Source organism: Peromyscus eremicus, chromosome 19 (genome assembly GCF_949786415.1).
Source record: "Peromyscus eremicus chromosome 19, PerEre_H2_v1, whole genome shotgun sequence".
Classification (NCBI taxonomy): Eukaryota; Metazoa; Chordata; class Mammalia; order Rodentia; family Cricetidae; genus Peromyscus; species Peromyscus eremicus.
In genome coordinates, this window is record NC_081435.1 from 69,740,479 (window position 1) to 69,760,508 (window position 20,030).

The window sequence follows — 20,030 nt, forward strand, 5'->3', positions numbered from 1 at the left end:
CCTGTCCTGCGCTCACCTCGGGGATCAATCATTTCCACCAGCCATTACTCATCTGAGTGACACAAACGGAAGCCTTGACAATGCTGGGTTTATAAAGAGTCATGTGAGTGTGTGGAACGTCCACCACTGCTGAAACCAGGGCACACCAACTAGAAACAGCTGATTATCTGGCAGTACACATCTAAAGAAAACCCTGCCTTTGCATGTACTTGGTGTAGGTAGGGAGTAATTATATCACTTTCAAATATGCCAGCGTCCTCCAGTGTGTGAGTGACCACGACCACTGGACACAAGGCCCGAGGAAGAGTAAGCACAGAAGGGTAAGTCAAGGTGTTCCTGGAGAAGCTCTGTGCCCAGGAGATTGGCAAGTAGCACAGTCCAGGGCTTCAGGAAAGTGTGGACAATGGTGAGGCAGGAGCTGCTTTACCTTGGGGAGTCTGCGGACAAGTGTGACCTCATTTCTCACCCTCACCAGCTCTCTTCTCCCATGCTGCTTGGGATGCTCTTCTGTCATGCATTGCATACCTGCTAGTTCTTTGCTCCTCTGCTTAATGCAAGGCGCTCCCTCCCTTACAAGAAGATTTTGTCTCCATTTTGTGGAGGACTGGAATTGTCAGTCGTTACTAGCATTCATCTAAGCTTCCCAAAAACATCCTTGCCTGCACTCGGAGGATGGAGAGATGTTATCAGTTGTCTGACCTTTCTCCCCAGCAATGCTCTGCAACCTGCAACTTCACGGTGCTCTGTTCTGAGCTCTGCTTTAAAGGTCATATGTAATAGGACTTGAGGGAGTGGTTTAGCCTTGGGGTTTCTATTTTGTTTTGTTCTGGTGTGTGTGTGTGTGTGTGTGTGTGTGTGTGTGTGTGTGTGTGTAGTGTGGTGTGTTTCTGGGAGTTGGTTGAAGTCAGGGCCTAGGACATGTTGGGCAAACACTCTACCAGTGATCAATATTCCCAGGAAGAACTTATAGGGATTATAGGGATTTTGCTCTTGTTTTTGTTTTCGTGTACTGTAGACTTTTCATTAATTAATTACTAGTGTGGGGGGGGGGGAGTGGGTGCTGGCACTCACGGTGGCCAGAGAAAAACTTTCAAGAGTTGCTTCCTTCCTTGCTTCCTTCCTTCCTTCCACCATGGGCTCTGGGGACAGCACCCAGGTCATCTGCTTTGCTTGGGGCGTGCTTTTACCCACTGAGCCATCTCCTCAGCCCTCTATGGATTGTTTTCGACATGAGGGGTATATAATAAGATCACATCATACCCACAAGTGCACCTCCCAGCTTCAAATGCTTAAAAACATATCAATATGCTTGAAGTCATTTCATATACTGTGTAATCACAAGCTCCACCACAGCCACCTTACTGTGTGGTCCATGGCTTATTTCCAAATGTATGTGTGATATATGCATATGTCCTTAAAGGGTATCCTGTGGTGGGGACTTGGTGTTTCATTTTTGCTTTAGTGTGAGATACTGTTTGCGTTGTGATCTACATTTTGTCTCGGTTTGCCTTTGGCAGGTTTCATCTGCCCTTGTTTAGATGAGCCATGGCTTAGGGGATTGCATCTGTCTCCTGTCCTTTTGCACTTCTGCCCCATGCTGTGATATCTTCAGAGCAGGATATAAATGAGAGACTCAAATCCAATGTGCCCATCTGTTTCCTAACTGGTGAGCTTGGTCCATCTCTGCTGCTGTCATGGATCCAAGTGAGTTGGTTTGTTGACATTCCCTGGACACTTGGCATCTCTGTTCTGTTTCCTACAAGCTGCTCCCTCTGCTGTTCTTTCACTGGAATGTTCTAGAGCCCCCTCCAGAGACCTTTCTCCTGACTTTTGCAAGATTCTGCTCCAAGGTCAGCTTCTCACAGGGTTTTCTCCTGACCATCCTAACGTCGTTTCACTCCCAAGTTACTGTGTTTCCTGCCTTGCTTCCTTCCCCCTCCACAGTCTTTGTCCCATGTCATATTATAGTGTTAGAATTTTTAGATGCCTTATCCACAATAGAGATGGGTTTGACAAGCATGAAGCTGGATGCGTTAGTCTTGAAATAATGCAACAGCTCAGAGCTGGATACATGAGTGTAGAGCTACTGCCTGTCCATTAGTTAACAGAAATTACAAGTTAATTTGTTGCTATGACTCACTCCCACAGTTCAGCCTCAGAGCGGTGTGACCATCATCACTCCTCCAGCTCACCTGGCTCTGTAGCCCAGTTGCTTTTTGAACTCTCCTCTGCTGGAGATCACCACTGCACAGCCAAAGCTCATTTTCTTCTCCCAGAGCTTGTAGCTGGCTGCCCTTACCTCCCCAACCCATCGGCCCATGGGAAGCCCTTCTCCCTCCCTCGGTCAGAGAACACACTTCAATTCTTTTAGAGGAAGGCAGTGATGGGAAGCACTTGGCCCTTATTATCCAGGAGCACTCCACCAAACAGTTCTTTCCTCTTTTGTTCCCAAGAAGTTGGCTCCCTGCCCTTCGTCATGCTTTGTGGGTAATTTTCCTTTTCTCTCCATTCTGTTACCCTCTTTTCATCATGGGTGTTTTAGGATTTGCTTCAGTGCTTGTGAAGGTATTTATTTTTCACACACACCCCCAAGTTTCTAGAACTAAGGAGTAACATTCTTTCATCAGTTCTAGAAAATTCTTGGCCATTATCTCTTTGGATGTTGAGTTTCCCAATTCTTGCTCTTCTGTCCCGGATTTCTGAAAGACCCGTGCCTCTCTCCTCTGTCTCTTAGTCACTTGATCTCACCTCTCATCTCTCCTCTGCACCACTTTTCTGCTGGCTCTCAGGCCGTGAACAATCCATGTCACTGCTTCTCTTGAATTCCAATAGATGTTTTCGACAAATATACCAGGACTAGTCTTTTTTATAACATTTTTTCTCATTATCTATGTTTCTAATTGCCTTTCTTATTTATCTGGGTACTTTTGATGCAATAATTTTATATTCTTAGTATCACAATATCTGAACACTTTGAGGCCCGATATGTCCTTGTCGTTTCTCCATAGGTTGTATTTGTGGATCCTGTTTGCAGTTTGCTTGATTTTTAATCTGTCATTGGGTTTTTATCCTGCTAGATTGTATCTGTGGGGACTTTAAGAACTCTGAGCTCTGAGTACATTCCCATAAAACTGTGCTTAACTCAGGACATAGTCAGGGTGAGTTAACATGGGTGCCTCTGGACACACAAGGAGAAGTCTACTCCAGAGGAGCACAAGGGCCCAGACCCCAGAGGAGAGCCCGTCCCTTGCTCCTGTCTTGGAAGGCCAACACAGCTCCCTAGGTTTCCTGTGACAGTTTGCTTCTCTTGCTGTCTTGCTATATATTCGTATAACCCTGCCCCCACTTTTTGAGGTTCTCTACCCTCATTCTCTGAGGGTCTATGAGCTCCTTCAGGGGCAGGAATTAGTCACGCCTACACCCAGCAGGCTTTGCAGCACTCAAAGAGCAACTCCCAAACTTAACGTGGAAGGATCATTTTTTCAGTCTCGTGAAGGGTCTGCCACCACGGACAATTCTCCTGCACACAGTGGCATTTTACCTCAGTAACAGGTCAAGTCAAGTACAGCCACAAAGGCTTGCTTCTTGTTCATGCAACATTTAGCCTTGGGCTGGCTAGAATTCTGTTCATTCTGTAGTACCCATTCTACATGAATGTGCTGTCCTCCATAGAATGCCAGCCATAGTATCTCACACCATTCATTAGCTCACGTGACCTCAGGGCAACCTTGTCATATGCCTCTAATGCCTTAATTAATTAATTAGTCTTTGTGAGGCTCCCTTCTTTCAGAGTGAAGTGCAGGAAACTCAGAAGAAGGGAGGAAAACACTGCATAGCTTTTCTGAAGTAGCATGTCTTACCTCAAATGTGTGATGAACACACACAAGAAAGTACACAAATCATAATTCTACAAGTCAGCAATTGTCCGAGTGTCCTGTAAAGGTCACTGAGAGCTGTACTTACACATCACCCAAGAAATGCCAGGTGCTTCACAATGGGGACTTGAAATTCAAGTCACACGTAGTGACACAAACATCTACAAGACAGAAAGCAAGACACCTCCCAACAATGTGGCCTCCTCCATAGTACGCTTCACACTCTCTCATCAGGCAAAAGAAAATATTTTTTTAAAGCTTGAGGACAATTTTACTAAAATTTGAGAGAAAAAAAAAAAAAGCAGGACAGTCAGGCTGTAAAACATGGCAGCCGCCTGAAAGACAGAAAGAAAATCGTGCCTTTTAAGCTGGGGTCCAAGAAAGTCTGCTGGACTCAGCAATGGAGCTTGGTAAGCAGCTGCAGGGCAGGAAAGGGTGGAGGGTAAAGCTTCAGAGAGAGTAAGTGAGAAGACCCAGAGCATCGGGAAAGCATGTCCCGGCCTTAACTAGTATCTAAAGGAATGGGTGAAAAGGACAAGGTCTTCTGAGTTAGGAAAGGCAGGCATGCCAGCACCACAGTCCTCTTCACAGGTGGGCAAGCGCCTGCCCACCGTCATCATAACAAGCACCATCCGCAACACCAGCAAGCCAGGCCCTGACTCTCTCTCCACTGAGATGAATACAGGGGACCGGCAGGTGTTGTGTAGTCTTTCCAGCACAGTGTGGATTCACCCACATGGTACGATGCCCCCTGCAGCACAGCACTGACTTCCAGCTAATTAAGATGAAGAAACAGCTATCTTCCACTTACATAAGCGATATTTTTTTCTTCGATGGTCTTTTGAAACAACTTTTTTTTCTTTGACTTTTGTATTTTCTTCCTTTAAAGCCAATGTGAGTTCCAGGGTTTAAAGAGAACGGCAGCTCTCATCTGTCCAATTATCTCCATGAACTTACTCCCTGTTTCCTCTGTTCCGTTTCCAACTTTGCACTACAGTAATTGGCGGGTGGGGTGCAGCCTTTGACCCCAGGAAAAGCACCAGAGCAGAACAAATCCCTCTTCTTGTGACTCTTGACAGCCTGGCACATTTCTGTTTGGGGAGCCCTGAGCTGCCAGTCCTGCCTGGCGTGGCTCAGCCCCTCCTCCAGACTCAGGCATGGCCACTGAGTCATCAGGAGGTACAAGAGATGAAGGACGTGTGCCCTGTCTGCTTGGAGCTATGGCAGCTGTGGTGACTTTAGCAGCTAGGCTTGGGCTAATACTGTGAACAGGAGAGCAGTGCAGGGAGAAGCCACACCTTCACGCTAGGGCTCATGTTTATCTCTACTGTGCCACCATGCTGAGCCTTAGTCTCCTCAACAGGAAACCACGAGGGACCATCTTGGGGTTCAGTTTCCTTGAAATTGTTCCCCGCCTCTCATTACACCAAGTTATGGTGGTTTGGAAAACAGAAATAATGAAGCACCCATATTCTGTGGCAGCAGTCTCTACTATCAAGTTGTTTTCTATGAGTAAAATTATGTACAGGGACTGGCCTGATGGATCGGTAGGAGATGGCTGATGCTGGCAAGCCTGACAACATGAGTTCAATCCCCAGGACCCATGTGGTGAAAGGAGAGAACCGACTTTCACAGTCGTCCTTTGATTTTGATACCCACACTGTGGCATGCACGTGCAAGACACACACACACACACACACACACACACACCATACACACACAATGCACACACACACACCATACACACACACAAACACACACACACCATACACATACAATGCACACACACACACACACACACACACACCATACACACACACAAACACACACACACACCATACACATACAATGCACACACACAAACACACACATACACACACAAACACACACACACATACACACAAACACATACACGTACACATATACACACACACACATACACATACATACACACACACACAAACAAACACAAAATTTAATTTTAAAGGTAATAAAAAGTTATTTATACAAAGTAACACAGAATGTGAAACCCTAAAATTAACACCTCTGTTATTTCTGAAGTTTTAAAACAATACAGAATCTCTTTTCTGGTCTTGTTGATGTGGTGTTCTGTAAGCTTTTTGCACCTTCTTGGGCATCTCTTTCCCTAGGTTTGGGGAATTTTCTTCTACAATTTTACTGATTATTTTCTCTATGCTTTCACCATGGTATTCTCCTTCTCTGCCTGTAATTTGGCAATTTGGTCTTTCATGGGGTCCCAATGCGCTCATGAGCTCTGTTCATTTGTTTTTAAATTTCCCATTGACCTTTACTGAGTGATCCAATTCCTTTACTTTGTCTTCCAACCCTGAAAACTCTGTTTTTAACATGATTCTTTCTGTTGATGATGTTTTCTACTGAGGTTCTTAATTGGCTTTTTTCAGTTTGGGTTTCCTCCTGCTGTGAGCATCTGAGCTCTGGCCTCTGGCTTCTGGACACTCCCCTGCCCCACACACTCCCATAACCCAGAAATGACAACCTGTGCTCCTGTCTCCGCCCAAGAAACCCAGATCAACTCCTGCCCCAAGGCTGGTGGACAAGTCAGCCATTCCTGGCCTGCTGAAGACAGAAAAAGAACAGCAAGAAAGTAGTTGAATATAATGTTCAAAATGAAATAGACAGGCCTAATAAACAAGCCGGCAAGGAAAATTTGAAAGTAGAACAGAAATACAAACTCCTCCATCAACCATTTCTTCAGAAGAGGTCAGAATTGATTGCCAACATCCCAAACTTTGGGTAACAACATTTGTCAACCATCCACACGTGTCTGTACTGCTTGGGGAGGATGGTGAAGGGGTTCTACGTTATTTGGCCAGAGCTGAAATGACAGAATTTGAAGACACAAAATCAAATTACAGAATAGATATTTATTTTGATAAAAAATCCTTACTTTGAAAATAAAGTTCTCTGCAAAGAACTTCACCGGAATGAGAGTGGTGACCCATCCTCAGAGTCCCTGAAATCAAATGGAAATCTGCAAAGGATATGACAAAACAGTCAGGCCAGAAGGAAGAAGCAGCATGAGGGGCCAGCGAGAGTCTTCAGCTGGCGTACAGACCTACGAAGGTGCAGATGATCTAGGAGTCATCAAAGGTGATTCTGACCAAATCCCTTGTGGTACTATTTGGTTCCTGGTACAGGAGGAGGAGGAGAGGAGGGGGGAAGAAGGGAGGAAGAAGAGAGGGGAAGAGGAGGAAGAGGACTGGAAGATACTGGTGAAAAGGGGTTGAGGACTCAGCCAGAGAACCAGGTGCTGTAGATCCTCACCTCTCCCTCCTCTCCTCCAAACTCAGCCCTCCAGTCTCACCCCAGCGCTGTCACAGACCACCTGCTCTGGCCTCCATTTCTCTCTGCCTCCATCTCCAGCAGATCACTTAGAGTTACTCTTCCAGCCTTCCTCCCAACCCATCCTGTTACTCCAGCCCCCAACTCCAGCAGGCTTTCTCTGGACTCCTCCAGCCAACCCTGACAGAGAGTCTAAGTAGGGAAGCAAAGCTGGCAGGGGTTCAGATCTCCACTCTCCCTCCTCTCCTCCACACCCAGTCCCCAGGTCTCATCCCAGCGCTCTCGCAGACCACCTGCTGTGGACTCTCCTCACTCTCTGCCACCATTCCCAGGGATATAGGCAGATCCTAGTGGAACACCTTGCTTCCCTGCCTCCTGCGAATCCCCTCACTCCCAATCCCATCTCCATTGATAAGTGTCATCTCTCAATACCTAGGAACACATTTTACCCGGAACCCACTGGCCACACCTATCAGGATCCCAAAAGAATTTCCTACATACAGTCACTATACTCTCCTAAGAACCAAAAAAAGCAACAAAAACCAAGGAACACCCAACAAAAACAAGACAAGATATCAGCACTGAGAATTACAATCATCCCAAACTCAGATACATAAATGTCAGCTTAAAAACACAATGACAGCCAGGATAATATGTCTCCACTAGAGTCCAGCAACCCTACTAGAGCAGGTCCTGGGGACTGTAACATAACTGAAGCACAAGAAAAAGACCTTCAAACAGACTTTATGAAGACAGTAGAGGTCTTTAAAAAGGAAATGAGTAAATCTCTTAAAGAACTCCAAGTAAACGCAAACAAATAGTAGAAAGAAATGAATAAAACAATTCAAGACCTGAAAGTGGGGATAGAATCAATAAAGAAAAGCCAAATTGAGGGAAATCTGGAAATGAAAAAATGATGAACTCAAAAATGAACCTCAGATGCTGTAGGATGGTCTTTCTGTATGCTGTGAATATGTGTTGCTACCATTGGTTAATAAAGAAGATGCTGTGGCCTATAGCAAGGCAGAACACAGCCAGGCAGGGATCTAAGCAGAGAGACAAGGAGAAGAAGGCAGAGTCAGGGGAGATGCTGAGCATTGCCAGGGGAGCAAGATGGAACACAGGTAAAGCCATGGTCGCGTGGCAAAACATAGAGTAATAGAAATGGGTTAATTTAAGATGAAAGAGATAGCTAGCAAGAAGCCTGAGCTATAGACCAAACAGTTTGTAATTAATATTAGGCTTCTGAATGATTATTTAAAAATGGCTGCAGGACTGTGGGACCCAGGTGAAACAGAGAAAAGTGTCTGGCTACACTCAGAGGCAAGCTTCACCAACAGATAGAAGAGTGAACTTAGGCATTGAAGACATGATCAAAGAAATGATTATCTTGGTCAAAGAAAACAATAAATCTAAAAAACAAAACAAAAACTCTTGTCACAAACCATCCAAAAAATCCAGGACACTATGAAAAGACCAAATCTAGAATAATAGGAATAAAGGAGAAGAAATCCAGATCAAAGGCACAGAAGATACTTTCAACAAAATCATGGAAAAAAATGTCTCTAACCTGAAGGAGATGCCTATCCATGTATAAGAAGCGTACAGAACACCAAATAGATTGGACCAGAAAAGAAAGTCCCCTCACCACATAATAATTAAAACACTAAACACACAGATTAAAAGAATAATATTAAAAGTTGCAAGGGAAAAAGACCAAGTAACATATTAAAGCAAACCTATCAGAATAACACCTGACTTCTCAGTGGAGACTCTAAAAGGCAGAAAGGGCCTGGACCAGACTACTATACCTAGCAAAATTTTCAGTCACAATAAATGGAGAAAATAAGACACTCCATGATAAAAAATATTTAAACAATATCTATCTACAAACAGCCCTATAGCAAGCACTAGAAGGAAAACTCCAACCTAAAGAGTTTAGGCACACCCAAGAGAACACAAGGAGTAAATAATCCCAGACCAGCATATCAAGAGAGGGGAAACACACACACACACACACACACACACACACACACACACACACACACACACACTAACAGGAATCAACAAACACCATTCATAGATATCTCTCGATATCAATGGTCTAAATTCCCCAATAGAAAGACATAGAGTAACAGAATGGATGCAAAAACAAGATTCCTCCTTCTGCTGCTTTCCAAAAGACACACTTCAACATCAAGGATAGATATCACCTCAGGGTAAAAAGATGGGAAAAGATATTCCAAGAAATTGAACGTGAGAAACAAGCTGGACAGCCATTTTAGTATCTGACAAAATAGACTTCAAATCAAAACTAATCAGAAGAGATAGGAAAGGACATTACAAACTCATCAAAAGTCCACCAAGAAGACACTGGAATTCCTAACATCCAGGCACCAAACACAAGGGAATCCAAGTTCATCAAAGAAATTCTACTTCTACTTTAAGTCATACATTGACTCTCACACATTGATTATGGGAGATTTCCACCTGAAAGGTCTAGAACCAAAAGAATAAATAACACCTAGAAGGAGTAGATGTCAAGAAATAGTCAAATTCAGGGCTGATATCAATAAAATAGAAAAAATATAAAAAAGAATCAATAAAACTAGCAGCTGATTCTTTCAGAAAATCAGTAAAACTGACAAACTCTCAGAGATTTCAATACCCCAACAGACAGGTCATTCAGACAAAAGCTAAACAGAGAAATGCTGGAGCTACCTGACATCATAAAACAAATGGACCTGACAGGGTATTCACAGAACATTTCATCCAAACACAAAAGAATATATCTTCTTCTCAGTACTTCGTGTGACTTTCTCCAAAACTGACCACATACTCAGTCACAAAGCAAGTCTCAATAGATACAAGAAAACTGGCATGACACTCTACATCCTATCTGACTACACAGACTAAAGCTGGATATCAACAACAACAGGAAGTTTACAAACTTGGAGAAGCTGAACAACTCGCTACTAAATGAAAAATGGGTCAATACAGAAATTACAAAAGAAATGAAAGACTTTCTAGAATTTAATGAAAATGAATGCTCAACATACTCAAATGTATCAGACACAATGAAAGCAGATCTAAGCGGCAAGTTCATACCACTAAGCACCTACATTAAAACATCAGAGAGATCTCATACTAGGGACTTAACAGTCCACCTGAAAGGTCTAGAACCAAAAGAATAAATAACACCTAGAAGGAGTAGATGTCAAGAAATAGTCAAATTCAGGGCTGATATCAATAAAATAGAAAAAATATAAAAAAGAATCAATAAAACTAGCAGCTGATTCTTTCAGAAAATCAGTAAAACTGACAAACTCTCAGTCAAATTAACTAAAAGGTGGAGAGAGAATACCCCAATTAACAAAATTAGAAAAGTTGGACATAACAACAGACACCACTGAAATCCAGAGACTTGTAAGGATATACTTTAAAAACCACCAAATTAGAAAATCTAAAGAAATGGGTAATTTTCTTGATACAAACCACATACCAAAGTTAAATCATGATCAAATAGTAATTTAAGCAGACATACTTAGTTAAATAGAAGTAGCCATTAAAGTCTCACAAAAAAAAAATGCCCAGGGCCAGATGAATTTAGCACAGAATTCTACCAGACTATCAAAGAAGAGTTAATTCCAATACTCCTCAAATTATTTCACAAAAATAGAAATGGGAACACTGCCCACTTTTCTTTATGAGGCCACAGTTACCCTGATACTGAAACCACATAAATACCCAACAAATAAAGAGAATTACAGACTAATTTCCCTTATAAACATAGATGCAAAACTTCTCAATAAAATACTTGCAAACCAAATCTAAGAACACATTAGAAAGATCATCCACCATGATCAACTAGCTTCATCCCAGAGACGTAGGGATGGCTTAATATACAAAAAACAGTAAATGTAATCCACTATATAAACAAACTGGAAGAAAAAAGAAACACAAGATCATCTCATTAGATGCAGAAAAGGCCTTTGACAAAATCAACACCCATTCATGATAAAAGTCCTGGAGAGATTAGGGATACAAGGAACATACCTTCACACAATAAAGGCAATTTACAGAAAGCCTATAGCCAACATCAGTTTACATGGAGTGAAACTCAAAACAACTCCACTAGAATGAGGGACAAGGCAAGGCTGTCTACTCTCTCCATACCTATTCAATATAGGACTTGAAGTCTTAGCTAAAGCAAAAAAACAACTGAAGGAGATGAAGGGGATACAAATTGGAAAGAAAAACATTAAATTATCTTTATTTGAAAACGGTATGATAGTATACATAAGTGACCTAAAAAATTCCACCAGGAAACTCCAACAGCTGATAAACACTTCCAGCAAAGTAGCTAGATACCAAATTAACTGACAAGAATCAGTAACCCTCCAATACAGAAATGACAAATGGACTGAGAAAGAAACCAGGGAAACTATGTCTTTCACAATAGCCTCAAAATCGCTGTCATGGACCTATACCCTGATTTTAATCTCAATTTGGCATTTTTAACAGGACTTTAGCTACCTGGATATAGTGACAGCACCCACCATGGCACAGACCTCTTGCTCTAACGCCAGCTACACATGGGGAAGTTGGTGGCATGTCTTCATTGGCAGCAAAATGGCCAAGAAATTGGCCCATCAGCAAGAAGTTGGTGCTGGTGGTCGGGAATGTTCTGTCTCCTAAGTGTCAGGTATGTAGAGCAAACTCTCAGATGTGGCTGGCTCTGTGAGTCTGGGTGGATGGAGAGTTCAGTCTGTTCAATGCCCTGTGCAAAGAATACTATTTTGGGAAGCTACCAGATGCGTAAGTTCTTTAGTGCTGTAAAATACAGCTAACATTAAATACCACCTTTTCAGGGATGACAATCTGGACAAATTCAAAGCTTTTTGAGGTATAGAACTTTATAAATGGAACTATTTGATCAATAGGCAAAATGTAGCCAAAAATCTGTCTAGATGGATAGTATGGAATTTCTTTACAGGACATTGTTTAGTAAATATATCATTGTATATATCCAGAATTTTACTTCAATAAGGAACACAAAAATTTGCTTTAAAAATCCGAACTGTATGTTTGTATCTAAGATTGACTTCTTTATTTCACTCATCTGTTTGTCTTTATCTTCTTTGAGTTGTTTGACCACAGTTATGATTATTCTTCTGAATTCTGACTGGAAGGTTTTCCGGTCATTTGTATTAAGAGCCACTATTATGGGGTTTGTATTTTGGGGAGGAGACATATCAATGTGTGTGTGTGTGTGTGTGTGTGTATTTCTTCATGGAATTTGCATATCTGTGGTTAGGTTAGTGTTTGAGTTTTTCCTCCTTTTTTGTTAAAGTCCCTTTCTTCTCTCAGCAGAGGTGTTTAAAATGTTCAGGGGGAGCTTGATGACACATACTTGAGTCACAGAACATAGAGAAATCAAGCTGGTATCCACCTGGAAGCTTCATCCCCACTGGCTAGATTTCATAGTGTTGGGAGGTGCTGAGCATGCTCCCAGAGGAGAAAAGCAATCACCAGTCTTTCGCAGCTTTGGACTCTGTGAGCTCCAATAATGACTGGCTTAGTAAGACATGCCTGCTGATGCCATAGTAGCACGAATGTCATGGGAGTAACCAACGATTTTCTGATTGTCTTTAAGTCCCACTCCACAAACTGAAAGCCATACTTGGCTCTGTTACCAGGTCGATGACCTGCGGCTAGACAAGTCATAGGTCATAGGAGAGAACTTGTTACTATTTCTGCTGAGTGGTCCTACCATTAAGTCAAGTCCTATGACTTACACCCAGAGACTAGTACATCTCACTGCCCTCATCAGAAAATCTCTTCTTGTAGTAGATGGTGATTCACACAGACACACAACTGGTCAAGGTGCAGACGGTAAGAGACTAGAGGATGCTCAGCCCTAACTGAAACAACCACATCATGCCTCCTCCTCTCAAGGCTCAGGAATCTTTACGAAAGAGGGAGGAGCAGGATTGTAAGAGTCAGGGGCAGCAAATGACTGCAGGGAAGCAGTGTTCTCTGGATACAACGATGCAGGTGCATGGATGATCTCACAGCAGCTATGACAGCATGCACAAGACCTAAGTAAACTGAAGACAGACAAAATCCCAGCATGGAGACGGGAGGTGGGCACAAAGTCTCACTCTTAGCGAAGGAGCTATTGGCAATTGATAGCTACTGGGACAGGAAGAGTCAGTTTTCTTTAAGGGTGTGGTCCTTGGTAGAGTGACCATGCTCTAGGGAGTGCCACATGTTCAAGAGTGTATATGAGCATCAAAGATTGTATTTTATGGGTTTAAAGGAAAAAGGGGGGACATAAAGTTGGATTGGCAGAGAAGAACAGATCTTGGAGTTTGGGGAAGTGTGACTATGATGAAAATACATTTTATGAAATTCTCTAAGAACTAATAAAAAAGAGACAAATAAATAAAAGTTTAATAAAACACTATAGAATCCCCAGAAAACATGCTGCTTCTTAGAGGCAGTGCAGGTGACATGCCCTGGAAGCCACAAGCTTAGGTTCTCCTGCCAAATGGTCAAGAATAATTGTTTTCACAGTTGTTACAAAAAGAGGGTCCAAGGACTTCCTATTCCCTTTTATCAGACAACCATGTAACATTTCATCTAGGTGAGTCTTTTCATCTGTTTGTTCTCAGACCACCCAGGTGGGATCAACCAGTCATGACTTTACTTGTAAATAAATCACAAGGAGTGTGTAGAGTCATAGAACGCATGGCAGCAAGGGGTTTGGGCTGAGAACTTCATGGACGGCTGTCTGTCTGTCCAGTTAAGGAAATTCATTCCTGTCGTTTCGCTGTGTGGACTTGACTTACGACAGTTACATATTGAGAGTATATCCAGTTGCTGCCCCCACAAAAAGTCTCTGGGAAGTGTTTGGAAGCTGTGATACTTCCTGAAGTGAAAGGGAGGTACAAGGATTGGAGAACCCCTTTTCATAACAACAGGTACTGAGACTTGAGTGTGAAACACACGCCAGTTTATGATCTCGCAAGGCCACAGGCACTGACCCAGACAAAATGACAAGCACAATGGAACACAGAGAAGCTGATGGCCCTGAACACTGGTGCCTCCTCCTCTTCCTCACTGGCTGAGTACTGGGGGAAGGATGTAAAACCAACCCTGTGGGGTCATGTGTCACTTATATTTGTCTTATTTCTCAACAAAGACCATGTGCAGATTGATCTTTACGTTTTACACCATTTACTTTAAAGCTTTTTCAGATGCCTGGAGTTTGTCAGGTCCTCCTCTGGGTGTTAGGTGAGCTTGGCCATTAGTAATTTTCTACTCCACACTTCTAGCTTGAGTGAGGGAGCTAGGCTAGCAGAAGCCAACAGGGGTGGAGTGTTTTCGGTTTATCTGTAGTTGGACCTAAGCTCACTCAAAGCACTTCTGTCTTGAAAACAGAACAATTTTTTTATCTTACAGAAGTGAAGCACAGAGAGCAGGTGGATGTTGAGACTCAGAATGACCCCAGACTTTCTCAGAGCCCCTGATGAAAAGTGGAAGGCAACATTTATTCATGTGGCCCTGGCTGTCCTGGAACTCGCTCTGTAGACCAGGCTGGCTTGAACTCAGAGATCTGCCTGCCTCTGTCTTCCAAGTACTGAGATTAAAGGCATGAACCCTCAGGCCCCTGCTAATGTTGTACTTCCTTATAAACTTGCTTGGCATAGTCATCAGCTTTTGCAAGACCTCCTGGCCCCAGACAATGCTTTTGTCTTCTTTATTCCTCAATTCCCAGTCCTCCCTGATGGGGAATGTCTTTCTGTATGCTGTGAATATGTGTTGTTCCCATTGGTTAATAAATAAGCTGCTTTGGCCTATGGCAAGGCAGCTTAGAGGCAGGCAAGAAATCCAAGGAGAGAGACAGGAAAGAGAAAGGCAGAGTCTAGAGAAATGCCAGCTGCTGCCTTGGAAGGAACAGCAAGATGCCAGCAGACCGGCAATGCCAGGGCCACATGGCAACTTATTAATAGAAATGGGTTAAGTTGTAAGAGCTAGCTAGCAAGAAGCCTGAGCCATTAGGCCATACAGTTTGCCAGTAATAAAAGTCTCTGTGTGTTTACTTGGATCTGAACAGCTTCAGGACTGGGTGGGACACAGGAAAACTTCCGACTACACTTCCCTCTTAACAACTCACAGGACCTTTATTCCTGTGAGTTCAGGTCAGGTAAGAAGTTGTATGCTGTAGGAGTCAGGAGGTGCAATCTAAGAGCAGACAGTCAAAGCTGAGGGTTCCTGAGGCAAAGCCTGGGAACCTCCTGCCAATCCACCCATCCCCCTGACACACCCACACAATATACTGCAGGGTTCTTCAGAGCTGCATTCTCCCCCATCTCCACAAAGGCCCTCTACCCATGGCATCTTTGCCTCAAGCCTCAGACAGGGAGAAAGAGCTAAAGGAAGAGCTTTCCTGGAGGCTGCCTGACTCTGCTTGCTCAGCCACTGAGTCTCATCTTCCCTTCACAGCTGGTTCTTTCTTGCTTAAGCAGAAGTAACACTAGGTGGCCATGCTTGTCTGGAGTCATTTTGAAGACTCAATGCACATATTCTATAAAATGCCAAGAATGGTGCTAGTGCAGAACAAGTACAGAAGAGGTGCTATTTTGAAGTTTTGTGTTCATTTTAATTTTTTGCTGTTAAAGGTACTTGCATTAATCATTCTAGAATTTCCTTTATTTTAATAGAGTCGCTTATGTTATCTTAGGATCCTCACATCCCTCCTGATAGTACTCTGTCAGATTTCTCCATATTCATGACTTATCAGGTATCTGCCAATGCAACGGTTTGTTGATATAAACATCACCAAAGTACAGGTAATTCAAAACATCTCAGGATTTTAAGTTTTATACCATTTCACCTTAATGTCACTCCAAATGTATTTCTTTACATTTATGTTAAAATAGATTTCTTTTCCTTAGACACATGCCATCTTGATACAAGAAGTAGTCTGGGCACACAAAGAGAAAGCAATCTATGTCAAAATACATGTTAGCCCAGGTTAGCCCAGGATGTTGGCGTGATGCTTTCAAGCTAAACAGACGTGACTTGTTAGTAATTCTGAATCATCTCTCTCATCAAAGCCTTGCCCCAGTGACCCTAAGCGGTTTTGAGCCACATTGTCTCATCTTCTCTCTTCTCAATTTGTTTTCATCTCTCTCCTCTCCCTTTGTCTCTTTTTCCTGGGTCTTAACAAGCTGTAGATAGCATGGGCCACAGGAGCACCATTACTACAGAAGAGAGCCTGCTGTGGTAGCTGAGATGAATAAGCCTGATTAATTCTGACATTTGATGCTGCTTTTAGTAAAGGGCTAGTACTCTTGGTGGTAAAGAAGACATGTTTCTCTCCCAAATTGTTGCAAATATCAAAACAAGAAGGAAAATTGGCAGTCCAAAAAGTACCCAAACCTCAAAGGAAGGAAAATGGACAAAGGTGATCACAAATACTTCATTAAATCACCTCAAAACATGGAAGCAGCTAGGGGAGGAAACAAGGAAATGGAGTTGGCTGTCTTCACAAATCCCAGCACTTCCTCATGGAAAGTGGGCAGAACGAACTAGAAGTCGGGGTGACGTTCCCCATTGCCTAAGAGCTGAATAGCACGCTGCAAACAACACCTGTGCCCTGCACATCACTTGCACCTATTAAACTCCATCTCTCATGGGCACTCACAGGTAACAACGAATACCTGAAAAATAAAGTGGACCAGAAAGAGGTGGCCCACTGCGGATGGTCATGAGATCTGCTCAAAGGCAGACCTTGATGCCTGTGGAGTCAGAGGTCAGGTATCAGAGCATCCACAGACACTGAGGACCTCCAGTGGGTAAAAAGAAAACAACTATGTATCCAATGTAAGAAACCAACACCCCTACACAGTGTCAGTTTACAATAATCAGTCCAGTGTAAAGAGGTCATCAAAAGTCAGGCGATGCATTGGTGACGTGCAAGAGCAACAGAGATAAAAGCTGTCACATGGCCAGAGCCACATCGTTCTATATCTGACTAAAAGTAGCCCTCAAAAGAGAAGACCAGTGAAATTTCCAAAGAAACAGGAAGGGCACACAAGTGCCTGCCAAGAAGAGCGTACATGCTCAGACTGAAGGAAGCCACTCCATTCCTAGAATAAAGTTTCTAAGGCCTTCCATCAAGAAAACACCAGGACTGCCCCAAGGTGGGCCACCAGGGTTAGTTAGCACTTGTTGATAGGGGTTTATCAGTCAGAGGGAAGGCTGCAATCAAGACTCCAAACCTGGGAACTGGCAATTTGTTTCCTTTCCTCCAAAGCTAGCTGTGAGGGTTATTCCTCCTATAAAAGATACTGTGTAGCCCACAGTGCACCAAGGATATTGGTACATTCCACGAGACACTGGAGACTCATAGTTCTCCTTCAAGGAAAAGACAAGCAGGAACTCACAGGAATGCATTAATTTGACAGAATTTCAAGACTGTGGTGGGAAACATTCTTAAGGGAAGAAACACATCTGGTGCTTATAACGCTGCCCTGACCCTAGCAGTGAGGAGCCTATTCACTTCCCACATCCCCTCCGGCAGTCATCAGATGGGTGTGATTCCTGCGCCTCTTGGCTGTCTCCATCTCCTAAACCTGGATCAAGTCCACTATACTTGTTTTATCCATTCCCTCTTCACTTCACAGCAACAGCTGCCTCTAAATTATAGCGTTGATCCGGCTGCCACAGCCCAACGGAAGCAGAGTTGAAGTGAACAGTTCTCCCCGCTGGACAGACATAACCAGGAAATAAACCCAGCATTGCATAAAATAATGGTTCACTCAACAATTTTGACAAGCACATAGTGGCAACTATAATAACTTGGGCTGATCATAATAATCCAATAACAGTTTAAGGAAAAGAAATTGCTGAATCTAATTTGTTATGTCAATAAAGATGATATAATGGGTAATATTAAAATATATATTAAGAATAAATTCCCACTTATGATTGTAACAAAATAATCTGGCCAGAAGTTCCCACTTCTGATTTCTGATGTAACTCCCAATTATTTTCCTTAATGTGTTTTTTAAAACTTATATCTAAGACCAAGAAACAACACCATAGAGTGAGAGCAGACCCCACTGAAGATGCTCCCATAGATATTGGGAAGGAAACAAAGACACTTCCCACAACCGTTATCACAGCACACTGCTCACAAAGAAAAATAGCCTAACGCATTGTCCCTTAACAGACCAGCCAAGCAGAAAAGAGCTGCATTTGTCAAGAAAATAAGGATGTAGAAGCCCATAAACCAGTGGGAGAGGAAAAAATGAATTAGTATTTCTGCAAGTCAAAATTCCAAACATCCCCAAGGCCTCATGATTAGTCCTATCTGATGTCATCACAGTCCCAGCAGTTAATCCTAAGAGGAATGTCAACGGTGTGCACAAAGACGGACCATTAAGGATATCTAGCGAAAGTCTGTTTGTTGTGGTGAAATCTGCAAATTAGTGTACTTAGGTTGAGAGTTTTCAACCATAGCTTTGTAAGATAGAAGGTGTCTTTGCTTTTTCAGAATCTGAAATTCTTAATATTGTGCTGGAAAAAAATGGGAAGCAAAAAGTTTATTGGTTACTTATTGCTGGAAATGTTACTTGAAATTAAAAATAAATAAATAACAAATAAATGAATAAACAAGCAAACTGAAGGGAGGAGAGGCTCACGTGACTCGTCGTTCCGAATAACCCTGTCCATCCGGGAGGGGAAGGCGTCACAGTGGGAGCCAGCTGGTCCTCGGCACTGACCAGAAAATGACAACAGGGAACTCAGGAATCAGGTGGATTTTTTTCCCTTTTTACTCAGTCTGTGCAACCAGTCCATGAAGCCACTCACTTTCAGAGCAGGACGTCCCTTCTCTCTGGAAAATCCTTCATAGACATGTGCACAGCTGCACCACATTAGTACCCCAGGTGTTTTGCAATCCAATAAATTAATGATCCAAATTAATCACCATAGATTGTGTGAATGGCTAATTAACAAATAAAAGGCCATGGGAATTTTAAGGTGAAAAATTAAACATGCTTTTGAAAAGAGTGAGTGAATACAATTGACTAATTTCTAGCCATTGTCTTTAAAATGTTAATGCTGTTGGAAATCACACTTGGCCAGTGTGTGCTCCCTTGGGATGAGAAAGCAAAAGCCTTGGGTAAGAAGAGAAAGGGGGTGGACCACACACAGCGGTGCCCTGCTGGGCACTGGCAGTGTCTGTCAATCACTTGAGGAGCTCACCACTTCCTCTCCAGCATAAATTTCTTTAGGTTCTTCCCCCAATACTTCTGCTGAGCAAGGGCTGGCAAGCATCTGGACAGAAAAGAGTCAGGAAAGCAGTATCTCTGTGTTAACGGAATACGTGGGGTTGAGCAGAAGTATAAAGTGAAAACAATGGACAGGAGAACAAACTTATTTTGGATGATGATTTAAACATGTAGAGGAAACGTTTAAAAAATGTAACAAATGAAAGAGTTCAGGGGACAATATAAGATTGATGTTGGAAATGAATCAGTCCACCGTGAAGCCACACAGAGAAGAGGGCACAGTGAGAACAGTGAATAGAGGGCAGTGATATCGTACCCCCAAGCTCAAGCATCACATTTGGAAGAGACTGGGAGGGATGGACAAAGGGCTGCCAACTTCATCTGAAGGGACACATTGGGAAAATAAAAAGGGTGTTGGAAACTTCTGGCACAGACCACCTGAGTAGCCCAGGGGTGGGTGCAGTTACAAGTGGAAGGCCTGCTTTGGGGTGGGTTCTGTAGAAATAAATACATTCCAGTGGAG

The 20,030-nt window shown here is 42.9% G+C and overlaps 1 pseudogene; it reads left to right on the top strand.

Annotated features, from left to right (window-relative positions):
• The first annotated feature begins 4,439 nt into the window (after positions 1 to 4,439).
• Positions 4,440 to 16,981, top strand: LOC131895653 (protein SET-like; annotated as a pseudogene).
• Positions 16,982 to 20,030: the final 3,049 nt, after the last annotated feature.